This window comes from Balaenoptera acutorostrata, chromosome 11 (assembly GCF_949987535.1).
Source record: "Balaenoptera acutorostrata chromosome 11, mBalAcu1.1, whole genome shotgun sequence".
Classification (NCBI taxonomy): Eukaryota; Metazoa; Chordata; class Mammalia; order Artiodactyla; family Balaenopteridae; genus Balaenoptera; species Balaenoptera acutorostrata.
In genome coordinates this window covers 43323638-43340505 of record NC_080074.1, presented here as the reverse complement: position 1 = coordinate 43340505, position 16868 = coordinate 43323638, and the positions used below count along the sequence as shown (strand labels likewise).

Genomic DNA, 16868 nt, shown 5'->3' with positions numbered 1-16868 from the left:
ACAGCCAAAAAAAAAATTAATTACAGCTACTTCTGCATCCTGGGGGAACTGGGGAACTGAAGAATTCATCTCTGTAGGAAACTTGGTCATTTATTGAGAAATATATGAGGAATGAAGTTGCAAAATGAACACAAACTAAAACTCAAATGTACAGAGACCATGTAACTTTAAAATTTTCTCTCATAGACGTAATCCTCATGAGTTCCCATCCTGCTGGGTAGCAGCCAATTTGGGGGTGCGGTGAGCACATCAACTTTTCTAATTAATGGTACTTTTTTTTTTTTTAATTAATGGTACATTTGACTGAAAATATTCTGTGAGGACTAAACATTCTATCAAAGTTTAACTCCCTATCGGAGCTGGATTGTTCCTTTCCCTTTCCCCATTATGGCTCTAAGGTGTAGATAAGACTCACATCTTGTCAGCACTGGGGAGATGGGGATGGGACTGGAGTGGTGTCTGTCTTTCTGCTGTCTCCACTGCAGGCCCCCCGGCGCTGTCCTTGGGTGTGTGCTGGTTGGTACCCACTAAGGTGGGTGTGAGTCAGGGTCCTTCGGAGCGTCCTACAGGTGGTGGCGGCTAACGTCTGCAACTGAGAAACTCATCTCTGTCTTTTCTCTTAGCTTGGTTAAGGTCACCCTTGGCACTCGGCCTACCTCACACCTTTGCTGGTTGCTACAGAGCCACTGGAAGTCTAGCCACGCATCTCAGTTGTTCCCCATCCCACCTTGAGTTCCCAGCCTCAGGGTTTCCTTGCCTCCACTCCACACAGTGACATCTTGCAGCAAGTTCCCCAGCCTGAACCTCATCTACTTTCAGCAGCTCCCTGAGGGCATTTGAGAACCTCTAGATTCCTCACAAGCCATACACAGACCCCAAGGAGTCAAGATCTCTACCTCAGCTGTCTCTGCACATCTCCCTGTTCTGCAAAACACCTGTGCATCCCGTTCCATCCACACCCAGGGAACTGGATACCACCCTGCATGGCAGTCTCCCTCAAGGGTTCCAATTAAGAAAAGGATAAGGGGCTTCCCTGGTGGCGCAGTGGTTGAGAATCTGCCTGCCAATGCAGGGGACGCGGGTTCGAGCCCTGGTCTGGGAAGATCCCACATGCCGCGGAGCAACTAGGCCCGTGAGCCACAATTACTGAGCCTGCACGTCTGGAGCCTGTGCTCTGCAACAAAGAGAGGCCGCGATAGTGAGAGGCCCGCGCACCGCGATGAAGAGTGGCCCCCGCTTGCCGCAATTAGAGAAAGCCCTCACACAGAAACGAAGACCCAACACAGCCATAAATAAATAAATTTAAATAAAAAAAAGAAAAGGACAAAACCCGTTTTGCTATCTGCTCTCTGGTACTGATTTGATGACCTCCCTCCTCTAGGACTTTAGCCTGGAAAGAACACAAGTGTCTCACAACTTCCTTTTACCACCTGTCCCACAAACTTTATCTCCTTTCCTCTTCCCATAATCCTTTAGGGTCAGGAGGTGGGCTTCCCACAACGTCACTTCCCAGTCCTCCTACCCCTTTGTAGCAGGTACTTTTCTTACCCTCAGTTCTCTCTCCCTGGAATAACACTTTCATTTTAGCCCCCTGGATTCTGCTCTTGATATGTTAATGATAGCTTATGGAATTTAGAAGTCATTTCCTCTCTTGACAAAGACTGGTTTTTAAGACTATCACTGCACTTCTGACAGCTCTGGAAATCAAAAGTTGAATATCATTCCCCCTTCCTCATTGCCTTCCTACCGCTACAATCCTCATCCTCCCCAAGGCAAGCAGACAGCTCTGGCAGAACAGAGGCGAGGCCATGTATAAAAATCGTAAGAGAGAAAAGTGGAAGTTATTATATTCATAAGAAAAAGCATAAAATCAATTCTTGTCATTTCCATGTCACACATGAATGGGCCTTTAGGTGTGAAAGACAAGGTCCAGGGTCAGTACTGTGGTGTGGGGAAGATGAGATAAGGTCCAGCACAATAAAGTCAACACGCTTCTCTCTGGGTTGAGGAGATTGTTCTAATGGAAAATGACTTCTGGACTCATCTGGAGGGAGATAAAAAGTAAAACGTGTGTAAGAGAGGAAATGAAAGAAACTAGAGAGTTAGGACAATCCTCAATAAGTTGGTAGGAGGACTGGCCTGGGGGAGAGGGATGGCTGCCCGCTGGGCACTCCCTGTGGGAGTGGAGGCTCAAGACTGGAGGAATAGGGGTGTCTGATGTCTGACTTCCCATCCTTTTGCTCCCCATTACCACCCTTGTGATAGTATTACCTTAGAGAAGGTACAGCTATGGGCCTGTTTGGGGAAGAAGTAGACCCAAAAGGAATGGAGAGTTGGTAATAAAGTGACCAGAAGCAATTGAGAAGAATCTGGGAGTTTGGGGTGAGAGCCGATAGGCTACAACTAGGACAGATATCTTCCCTACTTCCAACCCCAATCTGGGTACTTCCAAGTCTATATGAAGGGCTTGAGTTTTTTTAGGTTAAATATGAGTGTGGTAGATTAAAAATGGCCACCTAGGGCTTCCCTGGTGGCACAGTGGTTAAGAATCCGCCTGCCAATGCAGGGGACACGGGTTCGAGCCCTGGTCCGGTAAGATCCCACATGCCGCGAAGCAGCTAAGCCCGTGTGCCACAACTACTGAGCCTGCGCTCTAGAGCCCGCGAACCACTACTGAGCCCGCGTGCCACAACTACTGAAGCCCGCGCGCCTAGAGCCGGTGCTCCACAACAAGAGAAGCCACTGCAATGAGAAGCCTGCGCACCGCAACGAAGAGTGGCCCCCGCTCGCCGTAACTAGAGAATGCCCGTGTGCAGCAATGAAGACCCAACACAGCCCAAAATAAATAAATAAATAAATTTTAAATAAATAAAGAAAAGTTTCTTTCAAACTGTGCAAAAAGATGATTGGCTTAAAAAAAATTTTAAGTGATCAAAAAAAAAAAAAAAAAAACATGGCCACCTACTCTTTGTCACTCCCCACATTGAAAAATGGCATTTATTTCCCACAATCTCAAATTTGGTCTGGCCCTGTGACTGCTTTAACCAAGAGAATGTGGTGGTAGCGATGCTGTGCCCATCCGGACCTAAGTCTTAAAAAGCCTGAAGGTTATGCTTTTTAGATGCTGTGTCATCACATACCTATTGTAGAGGGGGGAAAAAATCTCTTTCCTTCTACCCTCCTACATTCTCTTTACCTCAGCAGGAAGCACCCTGTCTGATAAAAGACAGATTAACAGGAGAAAAACAAACAGAAGTTTATTAACATGTGTATCATGCGTACACATGAGAGCCCTCAGAGGTGAGGAACTCAAAGGAGTGGTTAAAACCTGGGCTTATATGGTATCTTAGTAAAGGAACAATAAATTTTGTAGAAAAGTGACAGGACAAAGGAAATAAAAGAGCGCTTGAGTGCTCCTGACTCTGACTTCTGCACTTTCAGAACCACTTAGGGGAAAAAAAAATAATTAATGTTTGTACAAAAATGTCACAGAAAGACAAAGGGAAAGGGAACATTTCAAAGAGGTGGGAAATGTGTGGCCATCTGGGTGGTCCAGCTGAAAGAGGAAAAACAAAGTTCATGTCAAGTTGTGCTTTGGGAAGCTCTTGGAGAAATGGAAAGAAATGATGCAATCTCAGGCTCCTGCCTTGAGTGCCCCTCTCTTTATCCAGGGCTCTAATGTAGGTAATTGCTTTGTGTTTTCTCCCCTTTCTTCTGAAGTTCCCAACTCAGCTCATGGCTTCTTCACTGTTGGTCAAAATTAAATCCAAAATAGCAACTCCCTTTGTCATTTCTACATTAATAGGAAGATGAAATTCTAGGAAAATGTTTAACCATTTTCAAAAGACTTCTCATATAGTACCCTCAAAAGAATTTCATCATCTTTATTTTACTTGCTAGAAAATCAAGGTTAATAGAGGTTAATTTATCAAATGTCAGACAATACATCTGAAATTAAATCTGTTCACCTTTATGGTCCATTAAGTTAACTACCATGATACTCTGACTTTCAAGGATTTGATGAATTGTTCTTAACTGAACCTGGGATCTAGCAATACTTCTGGATAGCTTGGCCAGCATTTGCTGTCTGATTGCAGAATACAACTTCTATTTCCTACTCCTTATGGAACTGTCTTTAGTATCCTCCCACAACTATATCATTTTTGCTTTCTCTCTACTTTTATCCTTATCCAAATGTTCTCCACTGTACTCCCACCTAACAGTTATGGGCTTCCACATATGTGGATATCATCTTGACATACTGCATTAATCTCTCTCCCCTCCATCCTAGCCTGTTTCCTTTGACAAATTATGCCCATTTATGGCCAAGTCTGCTTATGATGTTTCTACTCAACTTTATGATACCTATTGGGTATATTTCCTTTCCTATACTGAAGCCTCAGATTCACCTAGTTTTTGCCTCTGCTCTGCTGTCTCTTCCACTCCAGCCCCTTCAAATAAAGCAGATTACCCACCAAGTCTGCCATGGCTTTGAGTAAAACCTTGATGGAATTCATCCTCACTGTGCTGATTGCCAGATCCATTGCCCTCATTATTTCCTAGTTCTTTGGGCCCTGGACCTAGTTCCTGTTTTCCTCCCAGCCCTGTTGGTTCGTGGCTTGCTGTTGCTCTCCCAATTTTATCTATGTCTATACTAATGAATGCTTTATTGAAACATCTGATAATGAGAATTGCCATAAATTATGTATCTACTATGTGTCAGCCTTTGGGCTAAGTATTTTACATGGATTATTGCATTTACTCCTGTAGGGGAGGAAAAATAATTTTCTCTCTACTCTTTTAAGTTCTCTCCTTGGAACCCTGTAACAAGAGAGAGATTAACAAAAGAAAAACAAACAGAAGTTTATTAACATGTATACTTCATGTATACATGGGAGATGCCCAAGAAAAAACAAATAACTCTCAGAGGTGGTTTAGAATTCAGGCTTAAATATCATCTTCAGCTAAAGACAAATGAGAGAAGGGTATGGGAGAGGCCAGTTATAGGGAGGTGACCAGCAAAAGTATAGTAAACAAAAGTAAGGTTTGCTATGCAGATTTAAATTGGTGCCTTCTCCATGGATGAGTTTCTTGTGATTTAGTCATCTTTCTCTTCTGGTACAGAGAAAGAGATAACCTTACAAATGGGGATTTCCTTACAGATGTAAATTTCCCTTACAAAAGGGTAACTTCTGTGTTTTCAGAGCTTCTCTTATGTCTGCTGTTTCTCAAGATAATCCTTATGCCAAAGAGGCATATTTTGGGGTGGCATATTCTGCCACCCTTTACTTCTCATGAGAAACCTACAGTGTGTTTTTATTTCCTTCATTTTCCAGGAAGAAGAAACAGAAGCAGTAATCAGTGTTATGAAACATCCTTTATATTGTAATTAAAACTCTTATCTGGGGCTTCCCTGGTGGCGCAGTGGTTGAGAGTCTGCCTGCCAATGCAGGGGACACGGGTTCGAGCCCTGGTCTGGGAGGAGCCCACATGCCGCGGAGCAACTGGGCCCGTGAGCCACAATTGCTGAGCCTGTGCGTCTGGAGCCTGTGCTCCGCAACAAGAGAGGCCGCGACAGTGAGAGGCCCGCGCACGGCGATGAAGAGCGGCCCCCACTCGCCACAACCAGAGAAAGCCCACGCACAGAAACGAAGACCCAACACAGCCAAAAATAAATAAATAAAGCGTAAAAATTTTAAAAAAAAAAAAACAAAAAAACACAACTCTTATCTGGATACCTGGCATTACGCTGGTTCTTTACCTTTACTCTTTCGTTTGGTCTTCACTACAGTCCTGCAAGTTATCTAAGCATTTTCGTCTCTACTTTTTCAGAGGAGGAACCTGAAGCTTCGGGAGGTTAGGCACCCTACGAGGCAGGACTAGATTTATACCCAAGTCTCCTCTGGAGCGATAATGGCCTGCTTGCTGCACCCACTTCAGGACTTCTGTCCTAGCTGTTCCCTCTGTGTGAACACTCTTCCCCCTTATCCATGTGGTGCCCTCACCTCCTCCATGTATTTCACATGTTGAAATGTCACTTTCTCAGTGAGGCCTTCTAACCCTCCTATTATAAGTACACCCCACTCACTGTTGTCTCTCACCCCTTCCTCACTTGCTTTTTCTCCATAGCACTTACACTTTCCAACATACCACATATTTTCATTAACAAAATGCAAGTTCCAAGATGGCAGGACTGTCAGTTTTATTCACTAGTACATGCACTGTCTAGATAAATACGTGTTGAGTGAATGGATGGATGAATAAATCTCTGTCTAATTCCAAATCTCATTCCCTTTCACCACAATGTACTCAGATCCTTTGCATCCATCATAGCTTCTTTTTGCCTCTGGGATACTTTATAATGCTAAAGAATTTTTTAAAAGAAATGCCTAAATTCAGTATCATCTAGGAAAAGCAAAAACAAGCCCATTCTATCCTGAGCCAGGAAACTGTGCTAATAGCAGCCCTTGCTTTTATCCAAGAACATTTATTATGTATCTTCCTGTGTTTGATGCTCTGCTATGTACTAGGAAGAAAAAATTAAACCTCACTGTTTACATCTGGCTTCATCTCTCCCTTCAATTGGCTGCTTACCGGGAGAGCCAGCCCTGGTGCAGGGGAACAAATGGAGGACATGCTGCACATACAATACAGACCTGAATCACAAGTGGTTAGCAGCCGGTATTTGCAGGACAGTCGGAAGAAAAGCCACAGGAGTTTCATTAGTAGACAGAATGGGGCTTGCAGAAATCATCCAAAGAGAACTTTTCCATCCAAAAATCTTTCTCAAGGGCATATCACCGAGAAACTGTTTATTTTATACACAGCTTCCTCTAAAAATTTATGATTTGGTTCCTGGACACAAACATTCGACGGATGAAGTACAATGACCATAAAGCTGGAAGAAGAACTTTTGTCATCCCCTGTCTTTGAGAAGAACCCAGTTTTTATGATGCCGAGCAGATCTCGAGCCTGATGCCAACTCTATTTTAAAACTCATTTCCTAATGACGTGATGCTGGTAATTGGGAAAATAGCCATCATTTAGCATTATTTAAGCACCCCAAGGAAGCATGAAATTAGAGATTTTTAACTGCATCTACTCTGTTTATTACTTTTCTCTTTCATGCATATACTCCAAGTCTGTATATAACAAGACTATGTTATACAAACATTAAAAATGTAAACAACAGTAATCAAAACAGTATGGTACTGGCACAAAACAGACAAATAGGTCAATGGAACAGAACAGAGAGCCCAGGAATAAATCCATGTACCTATGGTTAATTAATCTATGACAACGGAGGCAAGAATATACAGTGGAGAAAAAAGACAGTCTCTTCAACGAGTGGTGCTGGGAAAACTGGACAGCTACATGTAAAACAATGAAATTAGAACATTACCACACACCATATACAAAAATAAACTCAAATGGATTGAAGACCTAAATGTAAGACCTGAAACCATAAAACTCCTAGAAAAGAACACAGGCAGAATACTCTTTGACATAATCCACAGCAATATTTTTTTGGATCTGTCTCCTAAGGCAAAAGAAATAAAATTTTATTTTATTTATTTGTTTATTTTATAAATTTATTTATTTATTTTTGGCTGTGTTAGGTCTTCGTTGCTGCACACGGGCTTTCTCTAGTTGTGGCGAGCGGAGGCTATTCTTCCTTGCGGTGCGCGGGCTTCTCACTGCGGTGGCTTCTCTTGTTGCAGAGCACAGGCTCTAGGCGTGCGGGCTTCAGTAGTTGTGGCACGCGGGCTTAGTTGCTCTGTGGCATGTGGGATCTTCCCAGACCAGAGCTCGAACCTGTGTCCTGCATTGGCAGGCGGATTCTTAACCATTGCGCAACCAGGGAAGTCCCGAAATAAAATTTTAAAATAAACAAATGGGATCTAATTAAACTTAAAACCTTTGCATAGCAAAGGAAACCATCAACAAAAACAAAAAGACAACCTACAGAATGGGAGAAAATACTTGCAAATGATATGACTGATAAGGGGTTAATATTCAAAAATATAAACAGCTCATACAACTCAATATTAAAAAAAAACAAAAACAAACAAACAACCCAGTCAAAAAATGGGCAGAAGATCTGATAGACATTTTTCCAAAGAAGACATACAGATGGCTAACAGGCACATGAAAAGATGTTCCATAGCACTAATTATTCAAGAATTGCAAATCAAAACAACAATGAAGGGGCTTCCCTGGTGGCGCAGTGGTTGAGAATCTGCCTGCCAATGCAGGGGACACGGGTTCGAGCCCTGGTCTGGGAAGATCCCACATGCCATGGAGCAACTGGCCCCGTGAGCCACAATTACTGAGCCTGCGTGTCTGGAGCCTGTGCTCTGCAACAAGAGAGGCCACGACAGTGAGAGGCCCACGCACCGCAATGAAGAGTGGCCCCCACTTGCCGCAACTAGAGAAAGCCCTCACACAGAAACGAAGACCCAACACAGCCAAGAATAAAAAACAAAACAAAACAAAACAATGAAATATCACCTCACACCTGTCAGAATGGTTATCATCAAAAAGTTTGCAAATAACAAATGTTGGTGAGGATGTGGAGAAAAAGGAATCCTCCTGCACTGTTGGTGGGAATATAAATTGGTACAGCCACCATGGAAAACAGTATGGAGGTTCCTTAAAAAACTAAAAATAGAATTACCATATGAGCCAGCAATTCCACTCCTCAGTATATATCAGGGGAAAAAATGAAAACAAACACTAATTTGAAAAGATACATGTACTCCAATGATCATAGCAGCACTATTTACAATAGCTAAGATATGGAAGCAACCTAAATGCCCATCACAGACAAATGGATAAAGAAGATAAAGAAGTTGTGATATACTGAAATTATGCCATTTGCAGCAACATAGATGCACCTACAGAATATTATGCTTAGTGAACTAAGTCAGACAGAGAAAGATAAATACTGTACAATATCACTTATATATGGAATCTTAAAAATGTTACAAATGAGTGTTTATGCAAAACAGGAACAGATTCACAGATATAGAAAACAAACTAGTGGTTACCAAAGGGGAGAGAGAAGGGAGGAGGGCAAATTAGGGGTATGGGATTAAGACATACAAATTATCATGTATAAAACAGATAAGCAACAAGGACATATTGTATAGCACAAGGAATTACAGCCATTATCTTGTAATAACTTTTAATGAAGTATAATCTGTAAAAGTACTGAATCACTATGCTATACACCTGAAACTGAGACAGGCTGGGACCTAGGACCCTTTGCTACAGTGCTTGCACCTGGACAAACGTCTCTTCCAGCAACGAAATACAGAGAAACTATAAGGGACTAAAAATAACTGTGTGCATGCACAGTTGGGGCAAATTAGGAACAAGATACAAAAAGACCAAAAACCCAGCAAAAGCAGGGCATGGGAGCAAAAGCAGGGTGCTGCACACGCACCCTGCATACAGCGCCACCAAGGGGGTGGGCAGACCACCTAAGTCACCCTTCCAACCCGACCCCTGGACCCACCCCTACCCTCACCCCATATAAGGAACCAGCTCACCGCCCCCTCAGCAAGAGAGGAACAAGGGAACCTGTTACTTGTTTTCACTCCCTCCTGCTGTAGCACCAGTCACAATAAAGCCTTGCCTGTATTTGTCTGGCCTCTTATCAATTTCTATTGATTAAGAAAGCCAAGAACCCTGGTCGGTAACAAAACTAGTATAATCTTGTAAATCCATTGTACTTCAGTAAACAAATGTAAACACATTAAAGTAACATAGACCCAGCTTGACTGCCAGCAAATCCAGCTAACACCACCAGAGCCACAAAGACTTTTAGCTTAACACTAGTGCCATGAGATCAGTCATGTGAAAAGTTAAATTATGCCAATTAGCATCTTGTACACATAATTCTAATATTAATTGTACTAGATTTTAAGCCTCTTAGAACAAGGATATTTTTCTCATTTTTGTGTCCTATATAGCACCTATTTCAATACCTGTTAAATATATCTTCTCCCTCCAATAGACTGTAGGCTTCATTAGAAGAGGGATTTTTTTTTTCTCTTATTTTAAACAGTGTACCCAGTTTCTAACATGTATTGGGCAAAAAATAACATTCAATACATTTTTTTTAGAAATTAAAAAAAAAAAAAGAAAAGAACATTGACTTGAATGAATCTGGGCTCGTAAAAATTAAACATTTGGGTTCTTGTGATTTATCAGTAAAATAAATCATAAACAAAAAATCGTGGATTCAGATACTTTATAAAAAGGTACTGACAGGTCTAAAGATAAAATTTTGAATCAGCTCTTGGAGGGGAGGGTGGTTTGGGGCAAGTCATTTATGTATTCCAAGCTTCATTTATTTATTTTTTAAAATATTTATTTATTTTATTTATTTGGTTGCACTGGGTCTTAGTTGCAGCAGGTGGGCTCCTTAGTTGTGGCTCACCTGGCTCCTTAGTTGCAGCACGTGGGCTCCTTAGTTGTGGCATGAGAACTCTTAGTTGCGGCATGCAAACTCTTAGTTGTGGCATACATGTGAGATCTAGTTCCCTGATCAGGGATTGAACCCGGGCCCCCTGCAGTGGGAGCGTGGAGTCTTAACCACTGCACCACCAGAGAAGTCCCCTGAGCTTTATTTTCCCTACTCCATCCTGATGAATCTCAGAAGAAAACAAAGATTGGGTTAGAAGATCATCTCTACAGTCTCTTCCAGCTCCAAATTCCTGTGATTACAATTTGTGTAACCCAAAAGGATGTAGGTGTATGAGCAGATGCTGGCTCATTAACTGGAAGGGCCAAATGACTTTTTATGAAAATAAACCATAAACAAAGCCAGCTCCTAGATGGCCTCCCACAGTCCATCTCCTGATAGTCACACGCTGTGTAGTAGCCAGTCAGATCTTACTACAGTTGGTCTGCTTGATCATTAGCATACAGCAGAAGTAACTGTCACTTTCTAGATTAGGTTATAAAAATAAAAGGTGAGAAATTGAAGTCTTGTGCCAACAGCAATGTGAATGCATCTGGAAGTGGATTCTCCTCAAAGCCTCAGTCAAGCTTTCAGAAGATGGCAGCTTGACTGCAACTTCAAGAGCCAGAACCATTTGGCTAAGCTGTTCTTGGGTTCTGAACCCTTAGAAATTATATGAGATAATGTAAATATTTCTGTTGCCTTAAGTTGCTAAATGTTGGGGTAATCTGTTATGCAGTGATAGATATTTAATACACTTTTTCATCCCAAAGTTCTCCCCCTGTCCTGGGGCACATGACTATGCTAATTCCACCATTCCTGGAAACTATGCAATTTGTTTGGCGTCATACACTTCATAAGAAAGATATAAGTTAGCGCCAGCATTTTCTTAGCCACATGGTTTTAAAACTCAGCTACACTCAAGCCACAACTTAAAAAGAAAAAGAAAAAAAGCTACATTACTGCATGTAGCTGTGGTTTCATTATGATTTCCATCTCTTCTGTTTCAAGATCACACCTTGCCTTTGCCAAAATTCCCTTCTTTCATGGCTGTCCAATTGCTGCATTACTCCCTGTCATGCTTTCTTGTTTGGCCTTCCTATGACCCAACTGATTGCTTTAACAGAAACACATTTCAGAGTGCTTGTTTCTCTTTCAGTACTTCTCCAAGTCATATATTTGCTTTTTATTCTATGACAAAATGACCTTTAAGAACTTTGAAGACTGTTTTTATGTCTAAGAAATTTTAAAAATTAATATGTGTGAAATTCAACTGCTTTGTGCATTCAAATTCCCATCTTAGGAGGTAATGTATACAAAGGTCTTCGAATATTTCCTGGCATATGTGTTCAATACAACTATTATTTCTATAGAAGTGCTGGTTGACACCCTATGATATAGACAAGGAAATGCTTAATGTAAGTAAGTGCTTAATACCTGGAGACCAAATGTGGAAGAGATATCCAGTTAGGCTCTACAGTGGATGTCAAGTTCAGAATAGCTCCCTTAATTCTAATCAAGACCCCTCCACAGCAATGATTTCTCCATCATCTGCCATATAGAGTCATGAACAAAGTTGCCCTCTCTTAAATGCTTCCTGATATGCCAGAGAAAAGTCATTGTATAATGATAGAGCCAAAGTGACTCAAAAACCTCTGTGGACAGGAACGGTTATTAACACATCACTATGCCTTTGGGCAAACGCATTTCTTAGATTTTAAACTTGCAAATTTCTGTCCCATGTCTGTAGGAAACCAGGTATACATCTTACCTAATCTGCAAAGTATAGGCCTCAAACAGTATCTTACATCAAAGGTACACACAGACTGGCGATGCAGTCTGGTGAAGAATATAAATTCTGGTAAAACTAGGAATTACTAGACTTACACAAAGAAAGCACCAGCAAAGGCATAGTGCTTCCTATTCCTCTGATATGGGATTGTGAGGGTAATGGGGGAGGAGAGAGAAGGGAGGCCATGGGGATCATGACCCTAAGGAGAACCACAATATCCTTACTCCACAGGAAAGACGGAAAAGAGGAATGAATACAAGGCAAGATGTTCTGTGCTTAGAGACTCACTAAAAGGCATAAGTGCTGCAAAAGAAGGTTTTGCTCCTAACTCACTTATACTTCTGGTCTCCTCGATCTAGACTTTTTGAGAAAAGGAATGGATTCATCAAGAAGAAATTTATTCCTAGCTTCTATTTCTAGATCTTAACAGCTAAAGCTAAAAGCTGATGAGTTTATAGCCATCGCAATTTTTCTTGCACCAAAGTCATAATAACCTAAAAGTAATCGTGCAGACAATTACTTGTGGGTCAGTGCTAAGTCCAGTTAAGGCTTTGGAAAATGATGCTTTCGTTTTCTTTCTTCCTTCTTTTTTTTTTTTTTTTTTCCTGGTGAATTCATTTTGAAGAACCAAAATTTATTTTCTTTTTTTCCTGTCTTTATTGAGGTATAACTGACAAATAAAAATTGTATATATTTAAGACATACAACTTGATGTTTCAACATATGTATACATTGTGAAATAATCATCACAATCAAGCTAACATAGGAAAATGATCTTTTCAAATAAAATACATTTGAGTTACAAACTATTCCCCCATGATTTTATCAAAGAAATGAAAGCAAAGTGTAAAAAATTTAAATTATGGCATATTAGGACAAGAAAAAGCAGTTACTTGGTGTTGTCTAGACAAGCATTCAGAGAACAGTGATAGTGTTATTTATTCTTATTTTGCCACCTATTGAGAGAAAGATATATCAATTTTCATGTTGTAAATAAGTTGCTGAAGGTGATTACGTTCCTATTTTTTTTTCAAGTGAAAAAGGAAATTAGAAATTTAGCAAAGGGCTCCCCTGGTGGCACAGTGGTTAAGAATCCACCTGCCAATGCAGGGGACACTGGTTCGAGCCCTGGTCCAGGAAGATCCCACATGCCGTGGAGCAACTAAGCCTGTGCGTCACACTACTGAGCCTGCACTCTAGAGCCCGGGAGCCACAACTACTGAAGCCCAGGCACCTAGAGCCTGTGCTCCGCAACAAGAGAAGCCACCGCAACGAGAAGCCCGCGCACCACAACAAAGAGTAGCCCCCACTCGCCGCAACTAGAGAAAGCCCGTGTGCAGCAACAAAGACCCAATGCAGCTATAAATAAATTAATTAATTAAATAAATTAAAAAAAAAAAAGAAATTTAGGGTAAAATATACATTATTGTACCTGGGCAGACCTTTGAGAGCAAAAGATCTCTTACAATCTCATTATAATGAAACTAATAATACCCCTGGCATATATTAGTCAGCTATGATCTTGAACTTAGGTGGTCATGTGTACCCCAAACACTTGTAACTAATTTGACCCAATACCAGTTATCTTTTTCTTTTACCATAACAGCCACCCATAAACTCAGTAGATTAAAACTGCAAGCATTATTAAGCTGGTCTTGGCTGGGCTCACTCATGAGTGTGTGGTCAGCTGCTGGGTTAGGTAAGTGGCTCCGCTTCTGGGGATGGGCTTGGCCCTCAGCTGGGACAATTCATCTCTGCTCTACACGGTCACATGACCTTGAGCTAGAGACCTAACCTCTCTGATCCTCTCTGCTGGATCATTCTCATTAAAACACAGATATGTTGTTATTTCTCTCACTCCCAAACAGTGCTCTTTCATTTCCAGCTATCTCACTCTCAGCTCATTTTTATAACAAAACTCTTTCAAAAAGGAGTCTATACTCACTGTCTTCAATTCCAGTCTTCCTGTTCTTGCTAAAATCTACTCCGAAAGGTTTTAGCCCACTCCACTCTGCTCAAACTGCTCTTGTCAAGGTCACCAATAACCTTTACATTGCTCAATCCAACGATCCATTCATTCCCCATCTCCATCTTACCTGACCCATCGGCAGCATTTGACATGTATCATCACCCCCTTCTCCTTGAAACACTTCATTTTTCTGGCTTCCAGGCAGCATACACACCTGGTTGTCCTCCTACCTCACTAGCTTCTCCTTCCAGGTCTCCTTTGCTGGCTCCTTCTCATCTTCTTGATCTCTTAATATCAGAGCTCCTCCAAGCTCAGTCCTTGCCTTTTCCCCTCCCCTTCATCTTCCCTCCCCTCTTCTCTTCTCTGTCTGTACTGACTTCCTCGATCCCATCAGGTCTCCTAGTTTTAAGTATCATCAATAACTCCAAATTTATATCCCCATCCTGGACCTCTACCCAAAATTCAGACATTTATATCCAGCTGCCTACCAGATAGCTCCACTTGGATGTTATATAATCCTTTTGCTGTTGCAACAAATTATCACAAACACAGTGGCTTGAAACAACACAAATTCATTACCTTACATTTCTGGAGGTCAGAAGTCCAACACGGGTCTCGCTGGTCTACAGTCAAGGTGTCAGCAGGGTGGCATTTCTTTCTAGAGGCTCTAAGGAGAGAATCCATTATCTTGCCTTTTCCAACTTTTAGAGACTGCTCGCATTCCTTTGCCCGTGGCGATTTCTGTCTTCAAAGCCAACAACGGCCAGTCAAATCTTTCTCACACTGCATCACTCTGACACTGACTCCTCTGTCTCCCTCTTCCACATTTAAAGACTTGTGATTACATTGAGCCCACCTGGATAATGCTAGCTTAAGGTCAGCTAATTAGCAACTTTAATTCCATCTGCTACCTTAACTCCTCTTTGCCATGTAACCAAACATAGTCACGGGTTCCAGGAATTAGGATCTGGATGACCCCTTTTAGGGAGCCATTGTCCTGCCTGCCACAGATGTCTTGTCATCATGTCAAACCTAACATATAGAAACTGAACTCCTGATCGTAGCAATCCTGCTCTTCTCTAAGTCTCCCCCAATGTCAGTCAATGCCAACCTCACCCTTCCAGTAAGTCAGGCCAAAAAGTTTGGAGTCATTCTTACTCTTCTTTCTATCTCATATCCAATCTATTAGCAAATCCTAGGGATTCCACCTTCAAAATATTCTCAGAATCTGATGATTCTCACCACCTCCAGCGCAGCTACACTGGTTCAACCTCCTCTCATTACTCTCCATGTTATTGTTAATAGTCTCCAGAACCCCCAGCTTATTATAATTTGCCTCCTATCTCATCTCTCTGGTTCCTGCCCTAACCTACCAGCACCCCATCTACTGCCTGCCCACACACAGTCTATTCTTAATATAACATCCAGATGATATTTTTACAGCACAAGTCAAATCATATAATTTCTCTGCTCAAAACCTTCCAAAGGCTTCTCAGCTCCATAAAATTTAATGTCTGCAAAGCCCACGGAATCCAGCTATTTTTCTGACCTCTTCTATTCCTCCCCAAAATACTTACTTGCTTCACTCCACCCAAGAGGGCCTCACTGCTTTGTCTGCTACACTGCAGGTACCTCCTTGGGGCTTTTGCACTTGGCAGTTTACTCTTTGTGGCATGATCTTCTCCCAGGGGTTTACCGGGTCTCTCTTTATCTCCCTCAATCTTTTGCTCAAAAGTCACCTTCTCAGTGAGGCTTTCACTGTCCATCATCCTTTACTTTAAGCTGCACATCCACACATGCACACAAACATACACAGAACCCTTTCCTTCCTTAATGCTTTACTTTTTTTGGTATCACTTACCACTTTCTAACTTACTATATAATTTATACATTTATAGTTTTTTTTTTCCTCTTACCACTAGATGGTAAATTCTATGAAGTCAGGGATGCTTAGATGTATTCCTAATTCTTAAGCCCGTATCAGATCATAGTAGAGACTCACTAAATATTAGTTGAATAAATGACTCTGCCTTAGTTTCTTTATCAGTAAAATGGAAATGATGGGAATAGTAACTAAATCATAGGGTTATTAGGAGAATTAAATAAGTTAATATATGAAAAGTGCTTATCCCAGAGCTTGGCACAGAGAAAGCACTAAATACGTGTTTGCTCTTATAATCTCTCTACAGTTTATACTGGCTCTTCTTTTGTTATTCAATGAGCAACCAAACACTACCACTCAAGACGTGACAACAAGGGAGTTTCTCAGTTTTCCTGGATATCTCCCATGTCTACAGGAGGGTCTTGGTGCTCCGGCCGCATGTCAGCCCTGTGCCTCTGAGGTGGGAGAGCTGAGTTCAGTACTTCATCCACCAGAGACCTCCCGGCTCCACGTAATATCAAAGGGCGAAAGCTCTCCCAGAGATCTCCATCTCAACGCTAAGACCCAGCATCCACTAAACGACCAGCAAGCTACAGTGCAGGACACCCTATGCCAATCAACTAGCAAGACAAGAACACAACCTCACCCATTAGCAGAGAGGCTGCCTAATATCATAAGGTCACAGGCATCCCAAAACACACCACCGGATGTGGTCCTGCCCACCAGAAAGACAATATCCAGCCTCATCCACCAG

At 41.7% G+C, this 16868-nt stretch overlaps 1 protein-coding gene across 1 annotated transcript in view; it reads right to left on the bottom strand.

Moving 5' to 3' along the window:
• Positions 1–14850: 14850 nt before the first annotated feature.
• The window catches only part of BBS10 (Bardet-Biedl syndrome 10), a 95666-nt gene continuing 93648 nt past the window's right edge, over positions 14851–16868 (bottom strand). Inside the window, exon 4 of the mRNA XM_057555850.1 lies at positions 14851–14899. The gene's annotated coding sequence lies outside the window, so the exon portion shown is untranslated. The remainder of the gene's footprint in view (positions 14900–16868) is intronic.